The following is a 13,845-nucleotide window of genomic DNA, read 5'->3' on the forward strand; positions in this document are numbered from 1 at the left end:
CTATCACAAGAATCTCTTTGAAGATGTGACTGTGCTGGGTGTCTGTCAGCCCTACGGTGAAGTTTAAGGTGATGAGAATTAAACACAATGCTATAATGAGCCATGGTCCAGTGTATTTCAGGGAGATGTTTCAAATATACGTTGAAGCCACGGACTGTGTTCCATCATAGTAACCTTAAGCTATTCTCCATGGATGAGCACCATTGCTGGGCAACAGTAGAGCAAAGCTATGAAAATCCATCCTACTGAAAAAGTCAAATGTGCCCAGGAGGCAGAAATCCATGAAACCATTGTTTACAAAAGTAAGGGAAGCTGTCTTTCCTAAGAAGGTACGGAAGGCTAAACAATGTATCCATTCTTCAGCCATCACTCTCTGATTCACTAGTGTGTGGAAAGCAACTTAAAATAGGCACCTATTTTAAGTTGCTTTCCGCAATTTATTGGAGGTTCATATTCCTCCAATAAATATTTGATTGGCTAGAATTAGCATACCTGATGGAGGGGCTTACAAAGTTCCGCATTGGCCCATATTTCAGAAAACAGATATAGCTGCTAGGGGTCCTTTCAAACCGTTTTTCTTTTGGTAGATGGTGTCACAAGTCCTTTTCGCACAGGCTACATAACCATTGGTAGTATTGATGCCGACCAAAATGAAAAGGTTTAGGTGTAAAGAGGGCATGATGAAAAGATTTCTCTTCACATGGGTGATATGTTAATATCCCCTTTAGAACCTTAGATCTCCTCCTCCAGAGTGAAAATAGAAGTTTAGTACATACTAATAATAGAGTGGTACTATGTTCTTGTCTGATAACATAAATGAAAAATAGGGCAAAAATGGAAGAGAGGATGTCATTGAACTAGCTAAGGGTACGAATTCTGAGCACCTTATGTCTGCACAGCAATGGGAGTAGAACCATACTTTGATATGGTCATTATTACCTAGGACCGGATCCTCCTTACCAAATTTAGATTCAACATTATTCAATGTTATTTTTGTTTCCCCCTGAGGCAGTTTGATCAGTCATCTATTATGATTTCCCAATTTCTATTTGTAAATGTTATGCTTTATATACCAAACGATTTTTAATTTTTATTTTGAGAAGTTTTAGCTTTGTTACTTGCAGTCCCACTCTGGCATTTCTTCAGCAACTTAGCTCCCCTCTCATATGTTAGCTCTTTTAAAAAATCTCCCCTTTGCCACAGGAAAAAACTGCTGTTTTAATAATCTTTTTAATGCCGTTGCCTTTTTTTGTATGTATTATCTACTGATTCACGACTTTTTATAGTTAATTTTTGCTTTATTTATTGATTCACGCCTTGTTATATTGAATGGTTGTTTGCCTTTTCTGCTTTTATGATTGTTTTTAATGATTGAATAAAACTACAAATGACAATTGTGACTGAGTTCTTGGTTTTAAAATGGCATAGTACTTTAATATATCATTGAAGTTCAACCTTTTTTATGTAATTTACAGTTGTGATACTGTGTTTAGATGATTATGAATGTTCTTCCTCTTATCATCTGTGAAAAACACATGAATACCCAAGTACTTTGGCTTTTGCTAGTAGCCAAATCAGTTTTACTTAAGATAATTGGTATACTTTTTTTTTAGCTAGTTTTTGTTTTCCATAACAGTTTTTTTTAGTTTTGATACCAAATTCTCCCAAGTTATGACTACTTTACATATGAGAAAACGGATATAAACAGCAACTGAACTGTAAAAAGAATTGCGCATCCAGACCATATATTCTTGACCCTGTTCCCTCCCACCCACCCCTTTAATTAGGGACCCTGACCTGTGTTGTATTAGCTCTCTCGAATTACAGAATTGCGTCGTCCAATCTTTGGCCCTGTGTGATGTGGGAGTCCAGCAATAGGCCTCTATAATCTGTCCATTTTTGCCATATTTTGTTGTGTTTTTGTGGCCAGCTACGCACCCTGAAAATAGGGAGTTCTAGGCCCATATTGAAGTCCATGCCCTTTTTCCATGCACCAATGCTGGGTGGAGTATCCGCTTTCCATAGTCTTGCTATGTCATGCTTGGCTAGCGTTAGACCCAGGAAGAATAGGTGTCGCTAATATCTGCTTCCCCCTACTCCCTCAGTGCAATGTAGTAGTGTCAAATTTGGGGAGCTTGGGAGGTCCCATGCCAATACTTCTGCCAGACAGTTTATCATGCTGCACCAAAAGTGATCTAAAGCTACACAGGACAATATCGTATGTAGGAAAGTACCTTCGTCATGATGGCGCTGTAGGCACTGTGTGGATGTAATCAGCCCTAATTTCCACAGTCTGTGTCCAGTGTAATACACCCTGTGGAGGTGTTTAAATTGTATGAGTTTTAAGCAGATGGAAATCGCTGCCCCTCTGGGTGATTCTAATGCTTCTGTCCAATGATTGTCATTGATTGGGACCAAGTCTGTTGCTCATGCTGCCCGCAGGGCATCCAAGGTACTGGGGTTGTTTGTGATCAAGGATTGATATATTTTTGAGATTTTGTGTTCTCTAAGATCTCCCATCAATATATTGCCCTCAAGTGGGCTGGACTCGGGAATAGTGTTTAAGTTTTGAATGTATGGGTGAAGAGTGTGACGTAGTTGTAAATACTTATAACATTGTGTATGGGGCATGGAAAATTCTGCTTATAGTTCCTGAAAAGATTTGAGGACGGGACCTTTCATGACATCGCTAACGGTGGAGCTCCCGAGTTGGTCCCAGTGCATAAATCCCCGAAGGTCCACCACTTGGGGGAGTAGGCGGTTTCTCCACAACGGGGTTTCTCCAGTGATGCGGTTCCTTCAGCCCATCCGGCGGCGAGACTGTCACCAGACAAGAATCACTACTCTAGTACCGGTGGAAGATTTTTGGGATCTGATCTATTGTATAAGTATGTGTAAAGAGAGGGGTCTCCCATGATCCATTGTTCTAATCTATACGCTGGGTCATCTCTATATCCATACCACCATTCATTCAGGATCTGTAAATGCGCCGCTGCATGATATGATTGTACATCTGCTGTGGCAATTCCCCCGCAGAAGGTGGATTGGAAACAAGTGCCAAGGGCAACTCGTGCTATGCTGCCTCCACATAAAAACTGGCTCAGGATTGTATTGATTTGTCTGAACCGTGGCTGTGGAATTGGGTATGGATGGGCTTGTAGCTGGTATACCAAATGGGGAAGGGATAGCATCTTAAAGATGGCAGATCTTCCATAGAGTGAAAGGAGAATATTAGACCAGGAGCATACCTCTGTTTCAACCCAATCTGTTAAGGCGCCTACATTTCTGTCCCATGAGACTGATTGTGTATCTGATAGGTAAACTCTGAGTTATTGTAGGCCGTTGGTCGCAATTGTCAGCTCTTCTGACCAGCGTCCTTTCCCCAGGGTCCCTTTTACTGCAGAGACGGATGATTTCGATGTATTCATGCAGAGGCCTGATGTCACACCAAATATGCGCATAATTTGAAGGAGTCTCGAGCCAGATCTATGCGGGTCTGTGAAGAAGAAAAGGACATTATCCTCATAAAGTGCTATGCAGTCTGATATCTCTGGTGACCATTCAAAGCCACGCACCAAAGCATCATGCCTTATCCCTGTGGCCAATGGTTCTATGGCAAGGGCAAGTAAGATGGGAGAGAGGGGGCATCCTTGTCCGGTGCCTCACCCTATTGGGAATCGGTCAGACACTGTGCGTGGCAACCTGAATCCAAGCTGTTAGGGCTGTGTAAAGTAACCGTGAATGGGCGATAAATTTGGGACCTATATTTAAATGTTTTGCAAGTATGAACATATATGTCCAGCTAACGAAATCAAATGCTTTGTCAGTATCTGCAAGAAGCATGAGGGTGGGTCGGCCAAACCGATCCGCCACAGCGATTGCATTAAGCCCAGTTGCCTACGAGCACTGACCCCATCTTCTTCTCTGCCCAGTTGCTCTAAGTCTAACAATTGTGCTTCCAAATGCATATTGTGATGCGTCGCCCTTTGCGGCATAAAGCTAGCTTGGTCTGGGTGAATCAAGTCGGCCAGGTGGGGTATCAACCTATTCGCCAGCACTTTTGCCAATAATTTGGCTTCTAAATTTAAGAGTGAGATGGGTCTATATGATGAGCAGAGTTCAGGTGGGTGGCCTGGCTTCAGATAGACTACAATTTCTGTATGTCTCCAATCGGGTGTATCTTTTGGAGCTTGGTTGAGGGTAGCTAGGTATCGAGCACCTAATGTAGACATAAAAGCCTTAAAGAACTTACAAAGAAACCCATTGGGCACTGGGGCTTTCACGGACAGCATAGCCGAAATGGCCGTGGTCAGTTCTATGAGGGTGATCGGGACTTCCAAGGACGATCGTGCTGCATCAGAAAGCGCACTGGGTGGTATATCTCAGAAGAAATCATTGATCTGGGATTCTGTTAGGACTTCATATTTGGTGTAGAGGGATTTGTAGAATTCGGTGAAAGAGCGAGCCACGTTGACTGGCTCTGTGAGAATCGAGTCGCCTCGTGATTGAATTGCCGGTATGTGAACCGGTTTAATGGTATATTGATATAATCTATGGAGGAGTTTCCCGGATTTGTCCCCTCATTAATATATATCCTGCTTTGTGTGGCATACCTGGCACTTTTGTCTTCGTCTAGTAATACCTGATGGTATCTTTGTTGCATTAAGCCCAGTTGCCTACGAGCGCTGACCCCAACTTCTTCTCGGCCCCGTCGCTCTAAGTCTAACAATTGTACTTCCAAATGCATATTGTGGTGCATCGTTCTTTGCGGCATAAAGACGGCTTTGTCTGTGTGAATCAAGTCGGCCAAGTGGGGTATCAACCTATTCGCCAGCACTTTTGCCAATAATTTGGCTTTTAAATTTAAGAGTGAGATGGGTCTATACGATGAGCAGAGTCCAGGTGGGCGGCCTGGCTTCCGATAGACTACAATTTCTGCGTGTCTCCAATCGGGTGGCAGGCATTTATCTTTTAGAGCTTGGTTGAGGGTAGCTAGGTATCGAGCACCTAATATAGACATAAACACCTTAAAGAACTTATAACGAAACCCATTAGGCTCCGGTGCTTTCCCGGACGGCATAGCCGAAATGGCCGCCATCAGTTCTTTGAGGGTGATTGAGACTTCCAGGGACGCTCGTGCTGTGTCAGAAAGCACCCTGGGTGGTATGTCTTGGAAGAAATCCTTCATCTGGTATTCAGTTAGGACTTCATATTTAGTATAGAGGGATTTGTAGAATTCAGTGAAACAGTGAGCCACGTTGACTGGCTCTGTGAGAATCGAGCCGCCTTGTGATTGAATTGCTGGTATGTGAACTGGTTTCATGGTATATTGACATATTCAATGGAGGAGTTTCCCGGATTTGTCCCCCCCATTGATATATCCTGCTTTGTGTGGCATGGCAGGCACTTTTGGCTTCCTCTAGTAGTACCTGATGGTATCGTTGTTGCATTAAGCCCAGTTGCCTACGAGCGCTGGCCCCATCTCCTTCTCTGCTCCGTCGCTCTATGTCTACTAATTGGGCTTCCAGATGCAGCAGCGTCTGTTTTTACCAATGCCGATCTGCAGTGCAGTAGCGTATATCAAAGCCTCATACAGTCGATGTCATTGCTTCCCACAAAACTGTGCTGGAAAAAGACGCATCTTCGTTAAATGAGAACTAGTCGAGTACAGCTTTATGTGTACTTGTTTTGTAATGTGGATTCTGCCTGAGCCGTGGTGCGAGGCGTCAACGAAAGTTAATACTTGTAGTCTCCCTGAGGAGTGGTCCGATAGACCTCTGGGTAAAAAAGGGGGTGGTGATGGACGGAGCATCAGAACCAATCAAACACTCACACCCAGTCAACAGATCTGGGTTTGATCCATCACCGTTCTTTAGCCCACTCTGCCACCCCAGTTCAGACATGGCCATATGCAAATCAGTCTCACCCTGTGCCTCATGGGAACAGTCCAGCCCGAACTGCCTAGCCATGCCTTCCCTGGACCGGAAACAAGCTTCCTAGGACCGGTTTCTGGCATTTCAGCCGTCTTCAGCCAGGCTTGCTTGAATCCAGTGGCAAAGTGAGCAAGGGACTCACGTCTGAGCATACCCTGCCAACAAAACCAGCGCTCCTGCGCAAATAATAAAGTAGGCCTTCTGCGTAGCCACCCCACACGCTCTTGTGTGCCGTGGCTAGGAACAGGGAATAGGACTTCCCCCAAAGTATTACAGGCTTGCAAAACGCCTGCACAGTGTTACTAGTCTGGCCAGTTAGGAAGAGAACAAAAATCATAAAACCAGCGCTCCTGCGCAAATAATAAAGTAAGCAGTGAGGAACCCAGCCCACCGTACACACACCGGTGTGCAGTGGCTGGAGAACTGAATAAGGCTTATGCTGGGGCACCACTGGCGCGAGGCGGGCAGCAGACGGTCGTCCCAATGGCCCTCGAGAACGCTTCGCAGGAAACGATACCTGAATGAGGCAGTGGTCCGGAGCAGTGTCTCTTCGTCGGCGGCATCGGCGAGAATCCAAAGCGCTGGAGCAGCCGGAGTTCCCGGCTGTTAAGCGCGTCCGCCCGGAAGTGAGTCAGTACGACTTCCGCTTCCGCCTCTTGGAGTCTAGACCGCTAACCCGAAATCCCTCGGGTAGCGGTACAGTACTCGGGATCATGATAGCACCCACCACCAAACAGAACCCCCACCCGGCAGCCGGCAGGTCATACCGGGGTGGCGGGACGAGGACAGCCAGGATGACCCATGTGGAAGGCCCGAACCAGCCGAGAAGCGTTGCGGACATGTGACAACGGCTCCCAAGATCTCTCCTCCGGACCATACCCTCTCCAGTCCACCAGATAGTAGAGCTGGCCCCGGGTCCTCCGGGAGTCAAGAATGGCCCGGACCTCGTACTCAATGTGGTCCCCACGAAGAACTGGAGGAGGAGGAGCGGAGGCCACACAATCAGGGTGTGTGGCATGCAGGAGGGAAACGTGAAAAACCGGGTGGCATTTCATGTGGGGTGGCAGAGACAGTTTCATGGAAACACGGTATATCACTCTAGCAATGACGTAGGGACCCACGTACCGGGGCAGCAGTTTCTTGGAACCGTGAGCATTGATGTGCCGTATCGATACCCACACCCTGTCACCCACCCTGTACTGTGGCTCAGCCTGTCTGTGCCTGTCCGCGGACAGTTTGTAGGATTCCTTAGCTTTGTCCAACTCAAACCGGGCCTGTTGCCATAAATCGCGAAGGAAGCCATGGTAAGCCTGTACAGTGGGTAAGGGACTGGTTAGAGGCACCTCCCAAGGGACCGTCCGGGGATGACGTCCTTGGAGGCAAAAGAACGGGGACATGCCTATAGCGGAATGTCTGCTGTTATTGTAGGCGTATTCCACCAGCCAAAGAACTCATTCTCCACGGACAGTAATAGACATTGGAGATACTGCTCCATGGTCTGATTCGTCCTCTCCGCCTGTCCATCGGTCTGAGGGTGATATGCCGTGGATAAGCGTACTTCCATGCGCAGAATGCGACATACTTCATTCCAAAACTTGGACACGAACTGGGAGCCCCTGTCCGTGATCACAACCGACGGGATACCATGCAAGCGTACCACGTTGCGCATGACGATTCCTGCCAAGTCAGCTGCCGAGGGTAGTTTAGCCAGAGGAACGAAATGGGCCATCTTGGAGAGATGATCCACTATGGTGAGGATGGTGGTGTATCCCGCCTTCGTTCTGGGTAGTTCCACCACAAAGTCCATGGAGATGGTATGCCAAGGGTATGGAGGCAAAAGGATGGGATGCAACAATCCCACCGAGGGTTGAGATGAACTTTTACCCTGAGCGCAGATGGCGCACCGTGCTATATAGGCGTGTACGTCAGCGTCCATGGTAGGCCACCAGAAGTGTCTCAGCAGCAGGTTCATAGTCTGCTGACGGCCAGGGTGGTTGGACAGCGGGTGATCATGGCACATGTACAGGGCTCGTTGTTGGTGGTTCGGTAGAGGCAGGAAGTAACGGTCTCCCTGGTATATGAACCCTTCCATGGCGGTAAGTCCTTTATGCTCCGCTATCCACGATGAGGCGTCTTTCTGTTGTAAGTCATCGTGAAGCTGAGTCAAAAAGCCAGAAGACAGGATGAGCCCCTGGAAACAACGATTCGGGATGATCGGAGCCGGTTCAACCCTGGGTGCGTTGTCTTCGGTCTCCTCGAGACGTGACAGGGCGTCGGCCTTGTCCTTGCCGGGTCGATATGTGATGAGAAACTCATATTCGTTGAAGAATAAGGTCCAACGCAGCTGCCGAGAGGTTAGAGCCCGTGCAGAACGAAGGAACTGGAGGTTCCTATTGTCTGTATATATGGTTATCGGATGTTTAGCATCCTTGAGGTACTGGCGCCATTCCTCGAAGGCGGCTTTTATGGCTCGTAGCTCGCGGTCAGAGATCGTGTAATTACGCTCTGCTGGCTGTAGTCTCCTGGAGTAGAACGCCACTGGGTGCAACAGGCCCGTGTTGGTGTCTCTTTGGGATAACACCCCTCCCAGGGCGTCTTGGGATGCATTGGCCTCCACGATAAAAGGTCATTCTGGGTTCGGATGCAGCAAGACAGGGGCCGTAGTGAACCGTGTATTCAGGGTTCGGAAGGCTCGTTCGGCTTTGTGGTCCCATTCAAAGCGGACCCCTTTGCGCAGTAGGCGGGTGATTGGGGTGACGATCTTAGAGAAACCAATGATAAAACGACGGTAGGAATTAGCAAACCCCAGGAACCGTTGTACTTGTTTCACAGAAGTAGGGGATGGCCATTGCAGTATAGCTGCGACTTTCTTGGTATCCATGGTAACCCCCTCAGGAGTGATGATGTGTCCCAGAAATTCAACTGCGGTGGTGTGAAAGACGCTCTTTTCCAACTTGACATATAACCCATGGTGTTGTAATCGTTGCAAAACGGTGCGCACATGTTGGATGTGTTCTTCTTGGGTTTTAGAGAAAATCAAAATGTCATCAATGTAAACGATGCAAAACAGGTCGATGAATTCCCACAGTACTTCATCGATAAAATACTGGAAGGCCGCCGGGGCGTTGCAGAGTCCGAAATGCATGACCTGGTATTCGTAGAGACCGTACCTGGTCCGGAACGCGGTCTTCCACTCATCACCCTTTCGGACCCTGACAAGATGGTAGGCCCCCCGGAGGTCCAGCTTGGTGTATATGTTGGCGTCTTTCACCTGGTCCAGCAGGTTCGTGATCAGAGGCAACGGGTACCTATTTTTGACCGTGATGGCATTCATCGCTCTGAAGTCGATGCACGTTCTTAAGTCTCCTTCCTTCTTTGCCACGAAAAAGAGAGGAGACGACACCGGCGATCTAGAGTGGCGAATGAACCCATTGCGTAGGTATTCGTCAAGATACATACAGAGATGTTCGTTTTCCTTTTCGGTGAGTGAGTAAATACGACTACAGGGCAGCTTGGAACCAGGGATCAAGTCTATTCTGCAATCGAAGCTTCGATGCGGGGTTAAGGTGTTTGCCCCTTTTTTATCGAACACTGTTGCCAGGTCTAGGTACGCATCAGGTACTTTCCCTTGTAAGGTCATGATGGTTTTGGTAAGGGGTAACTCGTGGGCTTGTACTCCTGTTGATCCGGGGGAATATGACTGGGGGTAACAGAGAGACGTACAATGATCCGAATCCAATCGCACCACCCTGGACGCCCAGTCAATCCGTGGATTATGTTCCACCAACCATGGAAGTCCCAGAATCAAACGGAATTGTGGTGCGTCAATGACATCAAAGGTAATGGTTTCCGTGTGGTTGTTCCTGAATGACATCTCGAGGAGTTCGGTTTGGAAACGGATGAGGCCTGAGGTAAGATCCGTCCCATCCACTGCTTTTACTGTTTCCGGTGTTTTCTTTGATACAGTGGCCATACCCAGGCTCGCCATATACTGGGTGTCAATGAAATTGCCAGTGGCTCCTGAATCGATAAGGGCTGTTACCTGCCACACCAGGCCCGACCGTGTCCGTAAGGCTACTTCTACTCCAAGATGATGGCAACCGACGCCATTACCAGGGGTTGGTATCCTGATGGATGATGAACCCAGTAGCCGGACCCCCACCGTTTACTGGGTTTCCTCGTTTCCCGACCAGTCACCCTTGGAAACAGGAAGAGCAGAGGGTTTCTTCCCCCTCGGTTTTGACGGCTTCACCGGGCATTCCCTCACGAAGTGTCCGCTTTTGCCACAATACAAGCACTGGTTCTGTCGCCTCCTCCTCTCCCGTTCTTCCTTGGTAAGGGGTCCCCGAATGCTTCCGATCTGCATCGGCTCTGGTGGGTCAGGGTTTGATACTGAGTCGTCTGTGGTTTTCTCTTTCTGTGGTAAGAATCGGGGATCTCCGCCTCTGTGTCGGTCAGTCTTCCGTTCCTGTAGCCTGAAGTTTAACTTCACCACCAAATCAATAAAAGGGCCGATGTCTTCTGGTGGATCTGGTATCTGGGAAAGGAGGTCCTTCATCTCGTCCCGCAAACCCCTGTAAAACACCGATACTTTATTGGACTCAGGCCAGCGGGCTTCGATCACCAGTCTACTGAAGGTGGTGATGTAATGCAGCAAGTCCGTGTTTCCTTGCTTTAATCCGAGCAGTTCGTTATCTGCGGCCTGCACAAAGGTATGGCGGGCGAACATACTTCGCATGGTGTTTTTGAAAGCTGGAAGGCTGTACAAGACTGGGTCGTCATTCTCCACCAAGGGTATGGACCATAGGGAGGCATCGCCTCCCATATAGGAGAGGATAAAAGCGATTTTCGAAGCGTCGTCCGGGAAGGCTGTGGCTCACGCCATAAAGTGCAGATGACACTGGTGAATGAAGACACTGTACTTCGTGCTATCACCATAAAAGCGCTCGGGAGGAGCCAGCTGTACTGTGTGCGGGGCTATCACCTGGATGGAGGTGTCTTGAGCGGGAGTAGCGGCAGAACTATCGGGTTGAAACATGGCGGGTCTCAATAGGCCTTCTCGCAGCACCCGAGCCGTAGGGTACTGTCCCCAAGGTCCTGTTCCGCTATCCGCAACTTGTGTCTGTAACGCAGTGATGTCTTGGCGTAGACTGTGGTTTTCCGCCTGCATGGTGGCCAGGATGGCTGCGATGTCCTGAAGTGTGATCTCGGGGTCACCCATGTCGCCCGGGCAGGAGAAACTACGTGGGCTTTGGATTCTGTCAGAGCCCCCCAAGTCTTACCTTCCACTTGAGAGGCGATCCTGCAGAGGCGACAAGAACTACCACCCACGTCCCCCACCTCACCTTAGTAGGGTACGAATACTGACTAGGATAGAGGGGGTACCTGGGGTGGAAGCCAGACTAGGAACAAGTCAGGGGGGGTCCCACTACGTCTCGGAAGGCTTCCTCGACACCGGTCTGTGTGGGGAATAAGGGAAGACTGTTATCTTAATGCATTCCCCACCTCTCCACCACTCTGTGTAGTACCAACCCACTGACCACGGGATTACCTTGTGGGGGGTTGCGTGGCGATATCCGTGGAACGTGACACCAGCACCCCTGTTCCAGTGCGATTTGTAGACCCCAAATAGGCGTACGGGATGTACTTCAGCGGGTGTGAACCAAAATGAGTAAAACAAAACCAGCACTCCTGCGCAAATAATAAAGTAGGCCTTCTGCGTAGCCACCCCACACGCTCCTGTGTGCCGTGGCTAGGAACAGGGAATAGGACTTCCCCAAAGTATTACAGGCTTGCAAAACGCCTGCACAGTGTTACTAGTCCGGCCAGTTAGGAAGAGAACAAAAATCATAAAACCAGTGCTCCTGCGCAAATAATAAAGTAAGCAGTGAGGAACCCAGCCCACCGTACACACACCGGTGTGCAGTGGCTGTAGAACTGAAAAGGCTTATGCTGGGGCACCACTGGCGCGAGTCGGGCAGCAGACGGTCGTTCCAATGGCCCTCGAGAACGTTTCCCAGGAAACGATACCTGAATGAGGCAGTGGTCCGGAGCAGCGTCTCTTCGTCGGCGGCATCGGCGAGAATCCAAAGCGCTGTGATAATTGAGTATGTGATCGATGACCGGCTGTGCCCTGGCGCCCGGGGAGGCTTAGCAGCCAGACCTCTATGGGCCGCTCACTTATGAAGCAGGTTGACAGGGTCTTGCGGGAGTCTATGATTTGAGCCATTGGACGAGGAATGCACCTGTGTCCATGCCTTTGCAGCCCTCAGGGAAGCCTACATAGAAGAGATTATTTCTATGTGCTCTGCCTTCAGCATCTTCTACATGAGATGTGAGTCCTAGTGTACGTTTTTCCGAGAACGTTAACCTTTCCTTGGAGTGTATTGACCGCATCTTGAACCTCAGAGACCCTAGATTCAGACTGAGTAAGGTGTTCCACTGCGTTTGCTTAGATCATGGCGCAGGAGCATAACATCAGACACCACCGCACCGATTTTAGCATCCAGCATATCCCTTGATTGAGTAATTGCAGCGAGCAGCGCGGCGTTGTCCGAGATACTATTCTGGCTGCACTTAGCAGTGGTCACCTGCGTGCCCTTACCGGTGAACTTATACATCAAGCATTGCTTAGACACTGAGCCGGTAGATTTGTCTTCGGACATGACTGCTGCCAATTCTGGGATGGCGTGTTATGTATCTAGGGAATTGTCCTGAATAGGAGGATCTCCTTTTGCCGCCCTGGTGGTTGGTGGGTATGTGGGAAGCTGTCCAGCATCTCCTGTCATCGTGGAGGAGAGTTAGGAGTTCAGCATTTCCACTATAGGTGCTTGGGGGGGACCTCTCCCACCACAAGCTTCACCAGAACCTAGTCTGGCCGTACCCCCCCTCTAACAGGCGCTGCATCTTTGCCCCTGGCCCGTGCAGGTTGGAGTATGTGATATCCCCAAAACACCTTTATATGTCGTTTAGTACGTTCTCGCCCCAGCAGGTTATGGTGTTAAAAACTAGCCTTCTGCGTCACACCTTTCCAATTTTGAAGCCCTCCTGTGGTTATCTGTGTAATGGTGTGTTCGTTACTGCTATGTCTGGTGTATATTACTTAGGGTCCCTCTATCGCTGGGGCATATCCTGCACTGGCTATGATCCTTTCATCTCATATCGGAGCCCCTGCTTTTGCAAGGATATGCCACTGAGCCTGTGTTCCAAGCATCAGCTCCGTCACCGCCAACCAGCCATGTGTTGAATGGGGCACTCCCCCTTGATACCTTGAGCGTCTCGGTCCCCAGTGCTGCTCCTCAGCACCGTGCACGCTGTGCGATTAGATAATAGGCACGCCAGGAGAAGGTGCCCCGGTAGTCGGATTCCTTGTCGCGTGCTGTAGGCCGCACGGCACGACTGGGGCCACTCAGTCCACCCGGCACCCCGCGGGCATCAATCACTAGGTACTGTGTGTTTAAATGAGGATTCTGTTCACTGTAGATCCCAGATTGCTGCCGCCACATTTGTGTGTCCCCTGAATCGCCTCCGAGCCGCTACTCTGCTGCAACACCCCCCAATGGCAGCGGAGTGTTTTGTACGCTGTTCGTTCCCTTTACTCCGAGTGCATCCCTGGCCTTGCAGCATCAAGGTATGGAATTTCTTGTGCGAGACCTCCAGGGCCCCGGGCGAGAACGCTCACCTCAGATTTGTCAATGCGGCAGTCCGGTGCTTGCTCGGGCGCTGTAGGCCGCACGTCGCGATGGATGCACTTCAATCTTCCTGACGGTGCCCTTGGGCATACATTAATTAAAATGATTCTGGGCGACTCTGCACGCCTGAAGGGGCCCCGTACTGAAGCACAGAACTCTTTAAATGAGGAGGTGCCGGCAGGATTTTGATGGGTATGGATTGGGCTACGGGAACTGTTCTA

At 49.2% G+C, this 13,845-nt stretch overlaps 1 protein-coding gene across 2 annotated transcripts in view; it reads left to right on the forward strand.

Annotated features, from left to right (window-relative positions):
• The window catches only part of MISO1 (mitochondrial inner membrane subdomain organizer 1), a 177,577-nt gene that overhangs the window by 54,651 nt on the left and 109,081 nt on the right, over positions 1 to 13,845 (forward strand). The window lies entirely within an intron of this gene.

The sequence above is a fragment of the Triturus cristatus genome, chromosome 11, assembly GCF_964204655.1.
Source record: "Triturus cristatus chromosome 11, aTriCri1.1, whole genome shotgun sequence".
NCBI classification, from domain to species: domain Eukaryota; kingdom Metazoa; phylum Chordata; class Amphibia; order Caudata; family Salamandridae; genus Triturus; species Triturus cristatus.